Raw genomic sequence first — 20,215 nt, forward strand, 5'->3', positions numbered from 1 at the left:
ATGCATCAAATGTGCTTTATCTATACAAAAAAATACTCAGTAATATAAAAGACTACAGACATATGCTCTGTCATGGATGAACCCCAAAAACATTATTTGAGGTGAAGTTAAACATGAGAGACCATATATAAAATGGTCTTATAACAATACATATATTTTATATAAAATGTCAAATTTCTGGACAAGAGATAGATTCTGGTTACCTACTGATGATAGAGGGTGGGGATAGGGATCAACTATAAATGGGCAGGAGGGGCCTTCATGCAGGAGAGAGATGTAGATGAAAATGTTCTAAAGTAGATTTATGGTGATGGCTATACCATTCAATAAAGTTACGAAAATTCACTGATCTGTACACTTGAAATGGATGAATTTTATGACACCTAAAATATACTTCACTAAAGCTGTTTGGAAAAAATAAACGAGTAGTTGTTAGAAAACAAAAAATTATCCTTATCATTGCATGTTGTAGGACTGCTGTAAACTATTCAACTACATGAATATACAGAATTTCTTCATCTACTTTCCTTTTCATAAGCATTTGGGTTGTTTGCACAATTTTTGCTGTCAACAGTGCTATCGTGAACATAACATATATATGCCTGAGATACACAGGCAGAGCTGCTTCTCTTAAATATATAACCGGCATTGAAAGGGCTACATTGTAAAGTACATGGTTTTTCAAATCTACAGTATCAAACAGTTTTCCAAAATGATTGGACAATTTACACATCTACCATCCATATCCCTAAGATTATGTGGATTCACATCCCCCACATCTGACCCCCAGTTTGAAACTTAAACCAGGATGCTAGCTATAAACCTAGTCCATTCATTTTAATTGCTGTAGAGTATTCTGTTGCATGACTAAGTCCAGTTTATCGACTCTTGTGATGCATAATTTCAATGTTAACCTCTGTTTTTACTCTTAAAGCTGCTGCAATAAACATTTCTGAAAGAACTTTCATGAATCAAGTACAAAAGTTTCTCTAGGGAAAGGGTACCTGGCTGGGTGGCTCAGCCGGTAAAGCTTCTGACTTCTGCTCAGGTCATGATCTCACAGTTAGTGGGTTCGAGTCCCATGTCAGGTTCTGTGCTGACAGCTCAGAGCCTGAAGCCTGTTTCGGATTCTGTGTCTCCCTCTCTCTCTGCCCCTCCCCTGCCCACTCATTCTCCCTCTCTCTCAAATAAACATTTAAAAAAATTTTAAGTTTCTCTAGGGCAGACATCTGACACAGGTATATACCACAGTTCCTGTTTGCCCACATCTTCTATATCAACATCTGGTCTTGACAGTTCACTTTGGGCTGCCTAATAAACATGGTTTCAAACGTCGTATCACCCTTTCTAAGATTGAACCTATTTTTATATGTGTGCTGGATATTTGTATTTCTTTTATGTAAAGAGCCTAGTCATACTCTCTTCCTGTTTGTATTCTGAATCATTTGTCTTAAGATTTATGAGTGGCCCATCATCCATTTTAAATACCAATCTATCAGTTACATTTGTTACAAGTCTACTATGTGGTCTGCCTTCAAAGTATGTAGCTATGCTGTGTTTTGGTCATACACAAGGTTTTTATTTTTGTGAATATAAATGTATTTCTCATTTCTTTTATGAGTTACACTTGAGAAAACTTGCTCTACCCAGATATCAAAAAACATCTATCCTTTTGTATTTCCTTCAAGAAATTTTACGGTTTTGCTTTTCATACTGACGTCTTTATCATGTGATAATTATTTTTGACCCTAATGTAAAGTAGGAATCAGTTTATCTTTATTAATATCAACGGCCAAGTATCTTGTCATAATTTATTCAACAGCTCACTCTGTCCCCCACTGGAACTATGATGCCATCTCTATTATGTACACAGGTCCCACATTTATGTGGCTATTTTTCTGGCTCTCTGTCTTCTTCCACTGATCTATTTTCTATCCCTATACCAAAAACATGCTTTCAAATAATAAAATTTTGTAACCATGGCTGATAACTAGTAAGGTACATCATTCTTCTTTTCCTACATGCCTTGTCTATTCATGGCTCTCTACTATGTAAATTTAGGAAGTTTGTCAAATCACATGTCCAGAAGACCTCTTGGATTAGCAGTGTGCGGTGAGAAAAGGCACAAGGACCATCTCCACAAACTGCTGTGGACAGATCTCCATATCATGCACATGTTTCGCCTACTGTTAAGTGAAAATGCAAAAGGCAGCTCAGTGTTTATAGAAGGAATGTTTGATAGAATAAAGAAACTAAAATTAATACAAACAGAAAAGGGACATGGATTGACCTCTTTGTATATACCTTATTTTAAAATGGAGACACTGGGGCACCCGGGTGGCTCAAACAGCTAAGCATCCAACTTCTGCTCAGGTCATGATCTCACAACTCATGAGTTTCAGCCCGGCATCAGGTCCCTACTGTCAGCGCAGCGCCTGATTCAGATCCTGTCTCCCTCTTTCTCTACCCCTCCCCAGCTTCCACTGTCTCCAAAATAACTAAACATTAAAAATTTTACTTAATGGAGACATCGAAGCCATGTAATAGCACATAATTTTCAAAAATTAAATAAAAACAAATAAAAGGCACTTCCCAAAATATAAAATGAAGTAAACTGCATATCAAGTTGATAGTATAACCACATAGAGAAAATCATTACTTCAAGTTACTTTAAAATACAAATTTTGACTGTGCATCCCTCCAGAGGAATAGAGCCTTAGCTTGTGGGGGGAGGGAAAGAACTGCAAATAAATATTAAATGGTGTTCTACAGCCTTTTATAAATCAAAATATTGATACTGTTATTTTTAAACTATTATTGTTGTATCATAGGATAATTCAAGTGAGTAGTGTAAGAAAGCCAAACTTTCAGCCAAAGAAAAAAGGGATACCAATAGAAAATTAAAGAAGCCCTACTAATCTTTCATTTTAATTAAAAGCATCAGTTTTTCACTTAATTTCAAATAAATGTATACTGTATTTATTACTATATTACTGTGAATATACATGTGTCTATGTGTGTACGATTTCACACATAGGTATGTATTTGTATGTACTTCCTAGCTCTGACCACTGCAAACACCAAAAAGCAATAACCGAAACTACAATTTCTAAATACTATCTCCACTAAAATGAACAAGGACTATTTTCAGAAATAATTGATTCCAGGGCTAGGTCATAAAACATCCAAGGTGAGACTAAGAAAACTTGTTATTCCAGAAAACAACAAATCAAAATCTAATGGAGGTCCTAACAAAATACTAACAAACCAAACCCAACAGCGTTATTAAAAATCATATACCATGACCAAGTTGGATTTACCCAAGAATGCAAGAGTTTTTCTTTTTTAAGATTCTTTTTATTTATTTAGGTAATCTCAATACCCAACATGGGGCTCAAACTCACAACCCTGAGATCAAGAGTCACATGCTCTTCCAACTGAACTAGCCAGGCACCCCCAAGAGTGTTTCAACATAAGAAAATCAATGCATGGGGCACCTGGGTACCTCAGCCAGTTAAGCATCTGACTTTGGCTCAGGTCATGATCTCACAGTTTGTGAGCTTGAGCCCCACATGAGGTGAGCTCAAGCCTCGCTTCGGGATTCTCTCAGTCACTCTGCCCCTCACGGGATTCTCTCTCTCCCCCTCTCTGCGCCTCACTCACTAGCACCCTCCCTCAAAAAAAAATACACAAATTTATTTATTTAAAAACTCAGTGTCAATACCACATTAATAGAACAAAGAAATAAAAGTACAGGATAATCACAGTTTAAAAGAAAAAAGCATTGCCAAAATCCAATATCCTTTCAAGGTAAAAATACTAAATAGGAATTGAAAGCACTTTCCACAAAATGATGAAGTGCATAATAGTGCCTGAGTGGCTCAGTCGGTTAAGCATCCTACTTCGGCTCAGGTCATGATCTTGCGGTTCGTGGGTTCAAGCCCGGGGTCGGGCTCTGTGCTGACAGCCATCTCAGAGCCTGGAGCCTGCTTCAGATTCTGTGTCTCCCTCTCTCTCTGACCCACGCCTGCTCACGCTGTCTCTCTCTCTCAGAAATAAATAAAACATTAAAAAAAATTTTTTTAAAAGATACAAAACAGATGAACATACAGGAAGGGAAGCAAAATTATTACAAAAAGAGGAAGGAGGACAAAACATAAGAGACTCTTAAATACAGAGAACAAACTGAAGGGTGCTGGAGGGATTGTGGGTGAGGGCATGGGCTAAATGGGTAAGGAACATTAAGGAAAACAGTTGTTGTGATGAGCACTGGGTGTTATACATAGGGGATGTATCATTGGACTTTAGTCCTGAAATCATTATTGCACTAAATGCTAACTAACTTGGATATAAGTTAAAAAATTAAAAATTTTTTTAAAAATTTAAGTAAAAAAATAGGAAAAATAAAAATAAAAGAACATCTATGTCGAAGTTTAACCAAGGAGATGAAAGAATCATATAATGAAAATTACAAATATTGCTAAAAGAAATTAAATAAGGCCTAAATAACAGGAAAAACATATCATGTTCATGGATAAAAAAACTTAGTATTATTAAAATGTCAGTACTACCCAAAGTAATCTGGAGATTCAATGCCATCTCTAATAAATGACAAGAGCCATTTTCACAGAAATGGAAAAGTCAATCCTCAAATTCATAGGGGATTGCAAGGTGTCCCAAATAGCCCAAACAATCCTGAAGAAAAGCAAAGTTAGACGACTCACACTTCTGAATTTTAAAATTACTATAAAGCCACCACAGGCAAAACAGTGTACTGCTGGCATGAGGACAGACACACTAACCAATGGAACAGAACTGATAATCCCAAAACAAACCCATACATCCATGGCCAAATGAGTTTTGACAAGGGTGTCGTGTGCACTCAACAGGGAAAGAACGGTTTCTTCAACAAACAGTGCTGGTACACCTCGATTTCTGCATGTAAAGTAATAAAGTTAAAACATTGTCTCATCTAACATACAAAAGTTAACTCAAAATTCAACAACTTAAACATAAGAGTTAAAACCATTACATAGTTAGAAGAAAACAGGGATAAATCCTCATGACCTGGGATGTGGCAATGGATTATGAGATATGACAACAAAAGGCATGAGAAAGAAAATATATATATAAATTGGATTTGATAAAAACGTAAAACTTGGGGTAGCTGGGTGGCTCAGTTGCTTACACATCTGATTCTTGATACTGGCTCAGGCGGTGATCTCACGGCTCGTGAGATGGAGCCTCGAGATGGGCTCTGTGCTAATAGCATGGAGCCTGCTTGGGATTCTCTCTCTACCCCTCCTTTGCTCCTTCACGTGCACATGCACTTTCTCAAAATAAGTAAAGAAAAATTGTAAGGAAAAAAAGGAGTATTTTTAGGGAAACATTTAAAAAAATTTTTTTAACTTTACTGCATCACAGAATATTATCAAGGAAGTGAAAAGACAAATTACAGAATGGGAGAGAATGTTTGCAAATAATATATCTGTTTACAGTTTAACCCCAGGAATATCTAAGGAACTCCTAAACTCAGCAACAAGAAGACAACCAAGCCCAATTTCAAAACAGGCCAAGGTCCTGAACAGATATTTTCTAAAGTAGACATGCAAACTGCTGAGAAGCATCTGAAAAAATGCTCAAAATCATTAGTTATTAGGGAAATGCAAATCAAAGCTACATTGGTGGGGCACCTGGGTGGCTTAGTTGGCTACGCATATAACGCTTGATTTCCTCTCAGGTCATGATCACACGGTTCGCAAGATTGAGCCCCAAGTTTGGCTCCAGGCTGAGCATGGAGCCTAATTAAGATTCTCTCTCACCCTCTCTCTTTGCCACACGAACACATGCACACACTCTCTCGCTCACATACACACACACACACACACACACACACACACTATATCACTTCACACCTACTGGAATGGCTATAGTTTTGATGGGTTTTGTTTTGTTTTGTTTCAGAAAAGGAAAAACAGGTGTTGGCAAGGACATAGAGAAGCTGGAACCTTTGTGTATTGCTAGAAGAATATAAAATGGCGCAGCCTCTGTGGAAAACAGCTTGGCAGTTCTCCATAGAGCTAAACATAAAATTACCATATGACTGAGCAATTTTACTCTTAAAAATACACCCACAAAGTTTAAAAAGCGTACTCAGATATTTCTGTGCTAATATTCATTACAGAATCACTCCTAACAGCCAAAAGGTACAAATACCCCATGTGTTCCTCAACAAATGAGTGGATACACATAATGTAGTATTCAATGGAATATTCAGCCAAAAAAGGAATGAAATTCTGATACATTCTACAATATGGATGAACCTTGAAAACATTATGCAACTGAAAGAAGCCAATCACAAGGGAGCAAATATTATATAATGCCACTTCTATAAAATGTCTCTAATTGGTAAATTCATAAAGACAGAAATTAGAGGTCGGTGGCAGAAGGAATGGGGAGTTATTGCTTAATGGCTACAGAGTTTCTATTTGGAATGAAGTTTGGAAGTAGTGGTGATGGATGCACAACACTATACACTTAAAAATGGTTCAGATGACAAATTTTATGTTATGTATTATGTATCTTTTAAACAAATTAAAATAATAAAGTTGTGTCAGAAGGTCACAAGATCCAACTTAAAGGGACCCCAAATGACCAACAATGTGACAATCTGAGTATCAGTAAAATTAGTGAGTAAAATAAACACCTCGAATATATAAAAGTACATAAATCAATAATGATACTAAAATTAAAGATGGCTGCAAACTCTTTCCTTCTCTGGGGATTCTGAGCTGCCATGGTAAAAGCCCAACTGCTCTGGAAACACATTCCCTGAAGGGACAGGTAGAGGCTCTCTGATCAACAGTCTCAGGTGAGCTCACCCTTCTAACTAACCAGTCCCATCAAGGTGCCTGAGATGTGAGCGAAGCCATCTCAGACCCTCCAGACCTGTCCATCCACCAGCTAAATACCATTCCCACATACAACAGAACTGCCAGCCACGTCTTCCAAAATGTCTGACCTACCAAATCATGATGTATAATAAAACAGTTGTTTTATGCCCCTTGAGTTTTGAGGTAACTTTTTATGCAGCAGTAGATAGCCAAGTAGGCATCAGCTCATTACTCCAAAAACTGATAAAAGAAAAAAAATTAAGCATCTATCCTGCCATTCTAGTATACTATTTCAGGGTAACTATATGGCTGATGAGGGATAAGATCTATAAAGATTTCTCATAAAAGCGTAAGGAATGATATAATTAGAAATGCACTGTTTTTCAACCCCCAAGGAAATAATGATTTCAGGCAATAATCATCAGTGGATGCGAAAGCCTCAGGTGGAAGTTTATCAGAGAGGCATCAGGCTCATACCATCGACACACACACACACACACACACACACAGTAAATCAACTGCGTAAAATACAAATAGGGGAGGCCGTTATAAAATAAAAAAGAGGCTTCAGGACATAAAAATTAAAAACAATCAAATACAATATAAGGACCATGTTTACATCCTGATTGAAATAAAACAACTATAAAAAGCCTTTGTGGAGACAACCTGAGAAATCTGAATATGGATGGAAAATTAGAATGATATTAAGGAATTAGTATTCATTTCTCTAGGTATGATAATGGATGAGTAGTTGCTTCCAAAAAGCAAGTACTTAGTTAGAGATGCAGCCTGAAGCAATTACAGGTAAAAATGGCCTGACAATCTCTGGACCTGTTTTTAAATTCTCCAAGAAAATAAAACAACACATTCTCCCCCTCAAATCACTGGCACTATAACAAGATTGCCAAAATGCTAGTAACAGTCAAAGCCGGATGTTGGGCACATGGAGTTCATTACACAGTTCTCTTTACTTTTGTGAAATTTGAAAATGTCTGTGATGAAAAATGTTTTAAGCATTCAGTCACTGACAGGAAGTGAATTTATAAAATAATGTAGGGACAACTACCACCCTTATCATATTAATTCTTTGCATTGTAAATATGGAACCTCAATGCATTTATCTATGTCTCCTTTTACATTTTTATTAACAATTTGCCTTTTTTAACTTTACAGTATATTCTGTTATCAAGAATATATAAATATGATTTCTAAAATATTTCTATTGAGAATAAGATTCATATAGCTACCCTTAAATGGTTTTTAAATACATTTCAGGTTCTATTATTTTTTGTGGGAAGAAATTTTATTCTACAATAGAAAAACTAAAAGGAAAAAATGACTTCTGAATGTACTTTAAAGCAAAATTTCCCACGACAACTCTATTCCACAAAATGAGGCATCCTTTTACTTCTGGCATTGCTATAAGCAACTGCTTACATTCAAAGTGCATTTCTAAGTCCTGCACAGGGGAACAAAAGTTCATGTGGGGTTGACAGGACAGAGGAAACGAATGATAGAAAAATCATTTTTAAGAGTTGACTTGAGTAGAGTCTACCTATTATTTCCCTGGCCAGCCCCGGGCAAAATTACCAGTAAAGAAACAAATTGCAGAAAACCTGGCACTACTTTAGGCAACATTCCTTCTGGTTCTTTCTTGTCCCTTCTCAGTCTGATACTAATGTTGATTCTGTGGTTAAGGTTTTTTTACTCCACTCTAAACCTCACCTGGTGCAAAAGGTTAGGAATTACTCAAGGAGCTATGGTAGTTAACTTAAACCTCCAGAATTCCAAATCTAGAAAAGAGCCACAGTAAACAGTGACTCTGTGAAAAAGTGATATTTTTTTTAATTAATTTGCTAGACAGAGTCCATTATGTAACTTTTACTTGTTAGAAGATGTATTCATTTCCTAGGGCTGCCATAACAAAATACCAAAATCTGGGTGGCTTAATGTATTCCCTCAGAGTTCTGGAGACGTCAATTCCAAGATTAAGAGAACTCCACGATCAAGATGGCAGTAGGGCTGGCTCCTTCCTGCCGGCCCAAAAGAAGAATCTGTCCCATGCCTCTCTCCTACCTTCTGACAGCTACAAATTTGGCATTGCTGAGCTTGTGGCACTGTGACATTAATCTCTGCTTCTGCCTTCACGCAGCATCCTCCCAGTGTGTTGTCGTGTCCAAACTCCCCTCATCACATAAGGACACCTGTCTTTGGATTAGAGACCACCTTATCTTATATGACCTCATCTCAACTTGATTCCATATGCAAAGATCCTATATACAAATATGGTCACACTCACAAGTTTCCAAGTAAATGTAAATTTGAAGGAATACTGTTTCACTCCGTACAGGAGGCATGCCAAATAAAGTTTCTAAAATAATAACAGAATACAGCGTGGTAAACATTTTGAAAGCTGGTGAGCAAATTCAAACTCTTATACATATGACCAAATGTTTAACACTCTAAATACCACTTTGCCATTCTCTTCAACCTTGCTATTCAAAGTACGCTCTGTAGGACGGGCTATCAGGAAAGGCACACTGGCGCTCTCAGGCAGGTACTCAGGCTGCACTCCACAGGTGAAATTTCTTCCCACATTTTACTGTGAGCAGCAAGAAGAAACAGAAGTGCAAGACCGATGACTTCAAAGGTGAATTCTAGCAAACATTTAAAGGGTTAATTCCTATTCTCATACTATTCAAAAAAATAAAAATATAGAAGAGAAAGGAAGTTTTACTAATTCATTAAGGCCAGCATTACCTCAATACTAAAACCAAAGACACAACAAAAAAAGAAAACCACAGGTCAGTATCGCTGATGAACATAAACGCAAAGTCTTCAACAAAATACTAGCAAACTAAACCCAACAATACATTTAAAAAATTGTTCACCGCAATCAAGTGGGATTTATTCCTGGGATGCAAGTGTGGTTCAATATTCTCAAGTCAATCAATGTGATATATCACATCAATAAAAGAAAGGATAAAAATCATATGATATTTCAATAGACACAGAAAAAGCATTTGACAAAGTACAACATCGATAAAAGCCACTTACGATAAAAACCCTCGATAAAGTAAGTTTAGAAGGAACACACCTCAACATAATAAAGGCCATATGTGAGAAACCCACAGGTTAACATCATACTCGGGGAAAAACTGAGAGCTCCCCCACCTAAGGTCAGGAACAAGACAAGGATGTCCGCTCTCACCACTTTTATTTAGCATGGTACTGGTAGCCACAGTCCTCAGCCAACAGAGAGAAATAAAATGTATCTAAGTCAGCAAGGGAGAAGTAAAATTCTATTTCACCCAAGTAAAAAGCTTTTGCATAGTGAAGGAAACCATCAACAAAACAAAAAGACAACCTACTAAATGGGAGAAGATATCTGCAAATGACCTATCCAATAAAGGGTTAGCATCTGAACTATACAAAGAATTTCTATAACTCAAAAAAAATAATTCAATTAAAAATGGGCAGAGGACCAGAATAAACATTTTTCCAAAGATGACATACAGATGGCAAACAGATACATGAAAAGATGTTCAGCATTATCAATTATCAAGGAAATGCAACTTAAAACTACAATGAAATACAACTTTATGCCCATCAGAACGGCTAAAATAAAAAAAGAAATAACTAGTGTTGATGAGTTTGTGGGGAAAAAAAGAACCCTCCTGCTTGATCCAGCAATTGCACTACTGGCTACTTACCCAAAGAAACACAAACTCTATTTCAAAAAGATGTATACACCCCATATTTATTGCAGCATTATTTACAATAGCGAAGACATGGAAGCAGCCCAAGTGTCCATCCATCAATGAATGGATAAAGAAGATTTGGTACAGAGATGCACAATGGAATATTACTCAGCGATATAAAAGAATGAAATCTTTTGACAATAAACTATTTGTAAAAATAAAAAATAAAAATAAAAAATAAAAGTCATAGAAAAAAAGAATGAAATCTTGCCATTTGCAACAACACAGATGAACCTAAAGGGTATTATGCTAAGTGAAATAAGGCAGAAAAAGACAAATACCATATCTCACTCATATGTGGAATTTAAGAAACAAAACAAAAAGACAAACAAACAAAACAGACTCTTAGGGACAGAGAACTGGTGGTTGCCAGAGGGGAAGTAGGTAAAAGGGATTAAAAAGCACATTTATCTTGATGAGCACTGAAAAAGGCAGAGAATTGCTGAATCACTGTATTTTACACCTGAAACTAATGTAACACTCTGTTAATTATACTTGATAAAAAAGAAAAGAAAAAGAAACAAACAGCACCTTCAACACTTTGCTTAAAGATGTCCTCAGCTATTGAAAGTTCATTGCTTACAATCTGCTTTCCATAAAGCTGCAGCACATAATTCAGCTAAGCTTTCTGCCAGGACAAGAATCTGCTTCACCCACTTTCCAAACACCAGTTCCTCATTTCCTTCTGCGCCATGAACCTCCATGATTCCACCAACAGCCCATTCAAGGCAGCCTAGGTTTTTTTTCAATCATGCACTTCAAAAATTCGGTCTCTACTCACCAACCATTTCTCAAGTCCCTTCCACATGTTTAGGTATTTGTTACAACAGCGCCTCACTTCCAGGTTCCAAAATCTGTAGGAGTTTTCTGTTGCTGCTATAATAAATTACTGCAAATCTATGGCTTAAAACAACGAAAATTTATTCTCTTAACAGTCCTGGAGTTCACAAGTCCAAAACATGAGCATAAAGGGGGAAGTCAAAGCACTGGCAGAACTGCACTCCCTCTGGAAGCTCAAGAGGAGCATCTTTGCCTTTTCCAGCATCTAGATTTGCACTCTTTGCATTCAACCACCTTCAAAGCAAGAAGTGAGGCACCTTCTCTGACTCTGCTTCTGTCAACAGGGCCTCCCTCTTATAAGGATACTTATAGTTACACACCAACCAGATAATTCAGGACAATCTCACCATTTCAACATCCTCTGTGGGGAAACAGGTTCTACTTACATAAATGGTTTAGCAAAAAAGCTTAGGGTGCAAAGCTGCCACCACAGGGCAAATTGCCCAAGGGTAGCTAGCGAGGTATTAAAATGGGATGACGAGTAACTTGTTATCACCCAGAGGAAATTACTTTCCATCTGGTGCCAATATTCTTTTGTCCTTTGAACACAAACTCCACTTGCCCCCAGACCCTTTGCTTCTTACACACACTAGTGATTACTATCTGATTGTTTTCTGCATATTCGCATGTGTAAAATCTTGTTTTCTTCATGTTCACCATGTGGGTAACACCTTGTGAGCTCAATAAATAAAGATGAAACCCCTATTTGGGGCTCTTGTCTCCTCCCTGACATTAGCCTCTCTTGTATTCAATTCTGCATCCGCTCTCTTGCAAGACTGGACAAGAGAGAGAACTCCAGACTCATAGTCTGTGACAATCCCCAACCACATATGCAGTTCCTTTTACTATGAAAGGCAGCATTGGAAGGTTCCAGGAATTAGGACCTGTGTATCTTCGGGAGCCATTATTCAACCTTCCAAACTCACCTATAATGCCTTTCTCCCCTCTCCTCCCACCATCCCTTCCTTTACCTCTGCCCACAATCCTCCTAGAGCTGGTTCCTTCTGGCTCCTGTCAGCTTTTAGTTAAAATGTCACTTCCTCTGAAACGCCTTCCCAAATTACCCTAAAAGCTGATCCCATCTCTATCTATCACAGCATTCTATTTCTTTCCCAGCAGGCATCACACCTTCTGTTGATTTTATTCACTGATTTATTTGTTGATCTGCTGCCTTCATCACTGGAATATAAACTCCATTTGGGCAAGTTATCTTCTCCTCATCCTCTCTATACTCCAGCATCAAGAATAATGCCTGACACATGGTAGGTATTCAATAAATACCTGTCAAATGAATATGATAAAAATCCCTTTAAAATGAGATTTAATATGAAATATTAATGTGATACATACACACCTTTATGTGATACACACACACATATATATAGCAAGCATACTATAAAATTCTTCAAAAATTTTTAAAAATTACTGAGAAACAATTTTCATTACCTACGATAAAGTCTAAAAAAATTATGTTTGAACCTACCATTCAACTATTACCTGTGTTGTGGGTATCATAAAGTCCACATTTAATAGTTGTAAAACTCAGACAACTTTTTTTCTTTCATAGCTTATTGTCAAGTTGGTTTCCATATAACACCCAGTGCTCATCCCACAAGTGCCCTCCTCCATGCCCATCACCCCCCTTCCCCACTCCCTACCCCCATCAGCCCTCAGTTTGTTCTCAGCATTTAAGAGGTTCTCAAGGTTTTTCCCCTTCTCCCCCCCCATGGTCCTCTGTTAAGTTTCTCCTGTTCCACTTATAAGTGAAAACATATGGTATTGGTCCTTCTCTGCCTGACTTACTTCGCTCAGCATAACACCCTCAAGTTCTACCCACGTTGCTACAAATGGCCAGATTTCATTCTTTCTCATTGCCATGTATTATTCCATGGTATAGATAAACCACATTTTATTGATCCATTCATCAGTTGATGGACATTTAGGCTCTTTCCATGATTTGGCTATTGCTGAAAGTGCTGCTATGAACATTGGGGTACATGTGCCCCTATGCATCAGCACTCCTATATCCCTTGGGTAAATTCCTAGCAGTACTATTGCTGGGCCCTAGGGGACTTCTATTGTTAATTTTTTGAGGAACCTCTACACGGTTTTCCAGAGGGGCTGTACCAGTTTACATTCTCACCAACAGCGTAGAGGATGCCCATTTCTCCACATCCTCGCCAGCATCTATAGAATCCTGATTTGTTCATTTGCACCACTCTGACAAACGTGAGGTGGTATCTTAGTATGGTTTTGATCTGCATTTCCCTGATCAGAAGGGACACCAAGCATCATTTCATGAGCCTATTGGCCATCTGGATGTCCTTTTTGGAGAAGTGTCTGTTCATGTCTTCTGTCAATTTCTTCACTGGGTTGTTTTTCAGGTATGGAACTTGGGGAGTTCCTTACAGATTTTGGATACTAGCTCTTAATCTGATATGTCTGATTTGTATATAATCTGATTAATCTGATATGTCTGATCAAATAAATCTGATATTTGCAACTATCTTTTCCCATTCCATTGGTTGCTTATTAGTTTTATTGATTGTTTCCTTTACCGTGAAGAAGCTTTTTACCTTGATGAGGTCCCAATAGCTCATTTTTGCTCTTGATTCCCTTGCCTTTGGGGATGCGTCAAGTAAGAAATTGCTGCGGTTGAGGTCAAGCAGGTTGTTTCCTGCTTTCTCCTCTATGGTTTTGATGATTTCCTGTCTCACATTCAGGTCCTTTATCCATTTTTAGTTTATTTATGTGTATGGTGTGAGAGATTGATCTAGTTTCATTCTTCTGCACGTTGCTGTCCAATTCTCCCAGCACCATCTGTTAAAGAGGCTGTCTTTTTTCCATGGATTCTCTTCCCTGATTTGTCAAAGATTAGTTAGCCATACATTTGTGGGTCCAGTTCTGAGTTCTCTATTCTATTGTCCTATGTGTTAGACATCCTTTTTAAATGAGGTTTACTAACATTATTTTTTCTTACTCCAGTCACATAGCATTTGAGACATGAGACTGTGTAGCTGGTAGAGACCATGAAACCTTCGAGCCTGTATAAGAACATACCACAATCAAAGCATTTAGAATGAGAAAGGAATTTAACAACGAACATGGTACACACAGTCTCCATGATTTACAGCTGAAATAACAGAGGATCCAAGTTGCAACACTGCCAGAGTCACAACTGTGATCTAGTCACAAAGCCAGAGTCTCCAGGCTCCCAGCCCTGAGCTCCTTCCATCAGAATATAGAGACTCAAATTAGGGCAATATATATTTGCAGGAAGGTAGTAGCTTATAGCATGAAATATGGAGCCAAATAGCTTGGGTTGGAATACTGCTCTCCCACTCAATAGCCAGGCAAGCCTGGGCAAGTTATGTAATCTCCCATGTGACACAGTTTCCTTACCTGTAAAATAAAGATTATAATACTAGCATTGCTGTAAGGATTCAGTTAATTCTAATATGCAAAATTCTCACAATAGTTTCTGGCAGGTAGTAAAAATGTGTGACCTTTATCAGGTATTACTTTATTAAGCAACATAGTTTTTGCTATGGACTACAGATTTCTGTCCCCTAAAATTCATACAGTGAAGCTCTAATTCCCACTATGATCATATTTGGAGGTAATTAGCTCATGAGGGTAAATCCCTAATGAATGTGATTAGTGACCTCATAAGAGACACAGAAGAGATGATCTCTCTCTCCACCATACGGGGACACAGCACGAAGATGGCAGTCTGCAAACCAGGGAAAGGGCCTGAAGCAGACACTGAATCCTCTAGCTCCTCGAACCTGGACTCTCCAGGCTCCAGAACTATGAGAAATAAATGTTGCTGTTTAAGACAGCCAGGCTACGGTATTTTGTCAGAGCTGCCCAAGCTAACCTACTTTTGCAAACACAAAAATGGAAACCAACATTTACCTTCAAAATAAGGAGACCTGGTAGAAGATCAATCTCCACCGTGACTGGACTAGGTATCTCTTGCATGATGTTGTAGTTTGTTAGAATCTATTCTAATTTGGCTAGAAGAAAGTGTTGGCAGAAAGAGAAGCTCAATCCTAGTGCAGATTGCCAAAAAGGAAAACAGGGCTTCAAATGTGAAACCGGCACCCTGAGTAGAGATGGAAGGAGATAATCAGCCCACACCTGCAGTGAGGAGATTAGGGCCCTCTAAAAGCCATCTTGGTGGGTGGAGGGGGGCTGTTAAAGGTGATCTGTGCCTTGTGTAGGCAAAAGGACAGGTGGGAAAAGCTAAGTAAGTGACCTCTATGCAGAGCCACAACATATGCATGTCCCCTGCACCAAGGTGCCCAGGTTGGGAGCTCGAGTGGGGCCAAAATCATGCCCTGGCACCATGCACGCTGGCTGTAGCTGGGTCAGCCTGTAGGAGGAGGCACGTGCCTAAGGAGGCATGCTTTGTTATTCATCAGCCCAGAAAAAGCATATACTCAACTGGAAACTTTTTTTAAACACAAAAAAGCACTTATGTGCAATGAGCAGTGTGAACTACGTGAAGAATATGCCCTCGTGTTGGAATGCCTAAACTCAGGATTCATAGTTCTCTCTGGCTGCTCATCTCTTCAGTACTTATTACTCATTAGTATTCAAAGACATCTTTAAATGTCTTTAAAACACAGCCTTGTCTCAGTTATGACATATGGTGTCTGCTTTGGGACATTTGGGGGCAAAGTGTTAAAAGGGACCAATACCCATTCTCCTAAAAGATAAACACGGTGTTAAGCAGTTGTGATTAGCAGAAAGCCGGGAAGAAATGGAGTCCTTGGGACTAACTCTAAGGCACTCAGTCCAGTTGTATACAGAAACCAAACTGGAAGGCTGAAGCTTGATTTTCATTATGAAAGCAGTGTTCCCTGCAAACAGTGAATGGCTGGACTGGGCATTGGTCCTGAGGGAACACACTTACAGACATTCAAGAGAGTTCACTTCCAGAGGAAGAGAGACAGAAAATCTCAACAGAGAATCATATAGGATGTAAGAAAAACTAGACACTCTATCTAGATGGCTTTTAACCCTGAACAAAATACAAACTCACTTTGAGTTTGTCTTAAAATTATTGCAAAACCCTATGTCATAAAGCTAAATCATGTTCTTAGAAAACATTAACATTAACCCTTTAAAATGGAGAATTTTTTTTACCTGAGTGTTGAATTCCTGATAGCCAAAATTATAATCTGCATAGTACAAAACTATCACCACACATTTCTAACAGATCCAAAGGAAAATCAAATGTTCCACAATTTCAAATATCATTAACCTTACCTTATACAATGCTATCATTAAAATTCGGCTGGATGCTAATGCATAAAGAAGTCTTATTTCGACCACAGAATATTTCTTGAAAGTTACCAAATTTTATTTTTTTAATGTTTGTTTATTTTTGAGCCAGAAAGCGACAGAGCATGAGCAGGGGAGGGGCAGAGAGCGAGGGATACACAAGATCTGAAGCAGGTTCCAGGCTCTGAGCTGTCAGCATAGAGCACTGACGCAGGGCTCAAACTCAAGTAAACCTTGAGATCATGACCTGAGCCGAGGTTGGACGCTTAACCAAGGCATGCAGGCACCCCCCAAAAATTATCTATTTTAAAATAGCTCCATTATTTCCTATTGTTAGCTACTCAATAAGTCACGAGAAATACTTTCCCACTGTTTATTTAATATTACTGGCTAGCATAAATATGTTAATATTTTTACCCCAGCATCCTTCATGTGGAGAAAGAGATATCTATGCAGAAAGGGAAGAGAGAGCACATGTATCTTGATATAAATTCTGTCTGAGAATTTTACAGAAGTCACTACTCAATAACAGCTTGATCAGTTCTAAGGTGCTAAAATAATGGGTATGAAAAACTACACACAAGCAAAAAGGAATTTGGTCCAAAGAAATTTTGTTGAAATTCAAAATTACAAAATATAATGATACCTTACTAATATATCCAGAGAGTATGATCTTCATTTCACCTTGCAAACAAAATATGTAATAAAATGTCTTATAGTGGTAAGAATTATAAAGAAAAAGTAAAGCAGTGTAGAGGGATAGAGAGACATACATACAGGGACAGTTTTTAAGGTGGTCAAGGAAGTGAGGAGAAGCAGCAAACCACCATGTGTGGAAGAACATTCCAGGCAGACAAATCAAGTGCAGAGGATCTTAGGATAAAAGCAAGAAGATACTACTTTTCAGGCATTTTTCATTTTCAAATGCTTTAGAGAAAGACTGGGAGTTTTTAAACAAGAATGGGAAGGGACACCTGGATGGAGGAGTCAGTTAAGCATCTGACTTCAGCTCAGGTCATGATCTCACAGTTGGTGGGTTCAAGCCCCACGTCGGGCTCTGTGCTGACAGCTAGCTCTGAGCCTGGAGGCTGCTTCAGATTCTGTGTCTCTCTCTCTCTCTACCCCTCCCCCCACTAATGCTCTGTCTCTTTCAAAAACAAACAAATGTTAAAAAAAAAATTTTTTTAAAAACAAGAATAGGAAGTCCATTCATTAATCTTCATTAGTAAGAAAAATATTTTTATATTCACATTTTAAAAACAATGTCCTTGAAAATAAAACCAACAGGATTTTCTTATCCAACATATGTATATAGAATAAAATATTCAGATTAATCACATTTGTTTTTTAATAGTTTTATCCCCACGTTGGGATTGGTCAACACTCACAGCATTATTATAAGCAATTAAAGTAAGTTTTAATACATCCCCTATATTCTAATAGTCCTACAAGGAAAGTATTACCTTCCTTCATATATAGGAAAAACAGAGGCTTAGAGAAAATCTGTAACTCACCTAAAATCACATGAGTGGAAAATGGTACAATGTAGGCCTGAACCTGGGTGTCCTGACCCAAAATCCAGGGCCTTTACTTTTGACACACAATACTCAAATGGTACAGAAAATAGTTTAGTCTGTGTTTAATGTTTCAGGTGTTCCTAAAAGATCATATCCATCTACATACTTGTGAATTACATACCTTGTTGAGGCTGGTGATGTGGTTTTATGCATCTTGAAGAAGGCAGTTGGGAATATGCCAGTGACTGCTAAGGTTTTCTCATCCAGTTATTCAACAAATATGATCTCATTCTACTATCTGCTATACACCTATTCTCTGCAGTACCTGCATGCACTAATCACATGTGCATTTGTGTGTGTGTCTCTACGTGTGTGTGTATACCCTTATAAACGTGTGCATCTGTTTATACAGGTGGGCTTATCTGCATGTGTAATATATGTACAGCAGATAAACCTATCTGCCACGTTTCAATGTCGAGATGCAAGGGCTGGGAGGGAGAAGTATAGCTCATAACACTATGTCCCTAAATGGTTGTGGAACACAGGGCACAGCGAGTGCTTAGGGTGTTCACAGTGTTACGTGAAACAAGAATTTCTGTCATCAAATAGATTTAGGAAACACTAGATGTGATGATGCTAAATTGATTGCTTTGCTCTATATTTTCTCAGATCTTTCAATATGTTAATGTAAACTGTGACACTTCTGAAAGTATACATCATGCAGTCCTTCCCAAACATACTGAACCATGGAAGCCTTTCTCCATAAGAAATTAATATTCTTCACACTACTTCAGGATATATTGCTATTGAAAATAAATATATTCCAGTTAACTCCTTTGGAAACTGCTGACTACAAAACATTAAAAAGAAAATAAATTAAAAGACAAAGTTGAATAAATATGTAAAATTTAGCATTTTAAAATAAATATTAATGTTAATTGATATTTAATAACATATCAAAAATTTCTCCATGAACAGTTATAAAAGAAGTCTCATTTCAGATACTCAGTGATAATTGTGCATTAATTCTATCCAGTTATATGGGACCTAAGCTAAGTCTGTATAAAATACAAAAATTAATCTATTTATAAACTTCAATAACCCAATAGTTTTATAAAGTACAATGTGTATAATAAATGATTAGAGTCGCTTTTTGAAATATAAACTGTAACATCTTATATTCTGAAATAGAAGAATCTACTGTGGCTTCCATAAGATTGAATTAATTCAAGTTCTTTAGCTAAAGAGTTTAAAAAATGTTCCCCTAAAACATAAAAAAGGGCACCGTGTACTGTTGTTCTCTGGTTAAGACCATTTGTCCAAGAAGGACTGGTCTAGTTATTTATTCCAATGATACTGGCATAATGGGCTCTATGCATCAAAGAAGTCTGACAATCATTAACCTTTTAGGGCTACAGTAATTTGTGCAATTAACTTGGGGGAAATTATTTTCCTCAGTCACATAATTAATTGTCCGTGCTTTTTAAAACAGAATTCTTGTACCGGAACTAAAAGTTACATGAAAATACCACGACCGTACAGTTTAAGATCAGGTCTTCAACACAGAGTGTATGTACAATTAGCTGGATGCTTTTCAAGTTTTTCACATACACATGCAATCTGACTATAGGGAGGCCAAAAAAAAAAAAAAAACCAGTCCAAGTACCCTCCACAAGGTTTGTGAATAACCAAACACTACCAAAGGCATAACTTTTTATCCTTTTAATTACGACTTTTTAATCAGAAAAATAATTCTGATTTCTTAGTTCAGATTTTAAAAGGGAATTTTTTAAAGTATGAGAATATAATTTAAGAACTAATATTTTGTAAGTGAGAAAGTGATTTACTTTTAATTAATATTGTTCACTGATACCTGTGGGCGTTCACAAGTTGGAGATAAAGTGAGAAGAAA

Source organism: Crocuta crocuta, unplaced genomic scaffold (genome assembly GCF_008692635.1).
Source record: "Crocuta crocuta isolate KB4526 unplaced genomic scaffold, BGI_CrCroc_1.0 scaffold273, whole genome shotgun sequence".
Lineage (NCBI taxonomy): Eukaryota > Metazoa > Chordata > Mammalia > Carnivora > Hyaenidae > Crocuta > Crocuta crocuta.